We start from the raw sequence: 1,610 nt of genomic DNA, 5'->3' as shown, positions 1-1,610 counted from the left end.
GATCACCCTTCTCCTACTCTTGAATGCAAATCCTCCAAGCACTTGCGAGATATTCCTTGGGTATTCCTTTTGTTCAGAATTGAAGCTTTCTAGTTATGGTTTTTTTTTTGGGCATATTTTTCCAGTCCGATTGTAAAGTGGTATTGATTCTAAGGGTCAATTAAAATGATTTCAAAGGCCCAGAAGGTATTAGCTGTTCCTTGTCTCATAGACTTCTTATTAAATTTACTGTACTGGGGTAGCCATAATATTCTTTTCTAAAACCCTTAAAGCCGCCGCAGGTTTTTGGAATTACATAGACGACTCTATTTCATTAGACGATGAGGAGAAGGACCTGATTAACGGTGCTTAAGGTAAGCTTTGAGCCATTTGCTATCTGTACCGTATCTGTTGAGAATATGAAGAGATTAGTTTTGAAGTTATAGGCAATCATGTGTCTATATTTTATAAATATTTTGGGTCTTTGCTTAGGATATATATTTTTTTGCCTCCCCAGATTTATGGCTACTTACCTGATTTGTTGTGGAATTGGCTCTCCATCTTTGCCTTGACAAAATGAGTGAGTAAATTTGGATCTTTTGATTTTAAACTTACGTACTGGTGTAGCAACAATATCCTTTGCATTGCCCATAAAGACGTTGTTGTATTAGACGACGACTTTGTTTCCTATCTCACGTGAAGAGGAAGCACCTGATTACGGGTACTTAAGCCCTGTGCCCTTTGCTTTACTAGTATTGTGTCTGTTGAGAATGTGAAGAGATTAGTTTTGAAGTTAAAGGCAATCCGCTGCTACTATTCTAATGTATTTTTAATTGGGTTTTGTTAGTTTGCCTGTCCATAGTGCAGCTATGCACATTTCTGGTTCCCTCTCGATTTCAAGGCTGTCAAAATCTCCTTTTCATGAGTTATGGTGTGTGTTCTTCTTTCTTTCTTTTGTTTTTTTGCCCTTTGTTTTTTGTTTTTGCCTGAAGTTATGGTATGTTCACCTCTTCGATTTCTATGATATACAGGCCAAGAGAGAGGGAAAGAGGAAAACATAGAGACTCAAAGTAATTTCTTTATTCAACTGAGCTTATGTGGCAATCTACTTAACTGATGTAGTTATGGAGCATATCTTTTTTGACTGAAAGTAATTTCTTTATCTGAGCTCATATTAGCACACGTGTAAGTATTTATATCTCTAACTCATGTTATTTATTAATCTCCTTGACCTTCCTAACAGATTTAGTTACTCTAACATCTAACTCAGCCACGTGTGTCCTGCTGTCATTATCATTATTATTGATGATGTCACGTATCATTTTTAGTGAGGAACATATGATGAAATATTATCTTATGTAGTTCTGGAGCATATCTTTTTTGCTAAGCATGGGTATTCTCTTAGTTTAAAATTCCGTTTGAGGCACTGTTATGCACTAAATGCAAGACACTTGAAAATTTGAATCTTGGTTCACTATTGTATAACAAGTGCATCTTTTATTGCTAAACTAACTTATAAGTTTATAGATTTGTTCTTATCTTACCAACTTGTGACTGATCTCATGAATTAAACCAAGAATTAAAACCATCAATGAATTCTTTATGAATTTGAGAGGTCTTCAAAATTTGAC

At 35.1% G+C, this 1,610-nt stretch overlaps 1 long non-coding RNA gene across 1 annotated transcript; it reads left to right on the top strand.

The window, feature by feature from the left end:
- Positions 1-496: 496 nt before the first annotated feature.
- Positions 497-1,086, top strand: LOC114736319 (uncharacterized). The gene is made up of 3 exons (XR_003739340.1): positions 497-559; positions 827-910; positions 1,011-1,086. It is a non-coding gene; the product is annotated as an uncharacterized LOC114736319 (long non-coding RNA).
- Positions 1,087-1,610: the final 524 nt, after the last annotated feature.

The sequence above is a fragment of the Neltuma alba genome, unplaced genomic scaffold (genome assembly GCF_004799145.2).
Source record: "Neltuma alba isolate B1F8T4 unplaced genomic scaffold, ASM479914v2 tig00013328_pilon, whole genome shotgun sequence".
NCBI lineage: Eukaryota > Viridiplantae > Streptophyta > Magnoliopsida > Fabales > Fabaceae > Neltuma > Neltuma alba.
The sequence above is the reverse complement of the archived record's forward strand: the minus strand, read 5'-3'. Positions and strand labels throughout refer to the sequence as shown.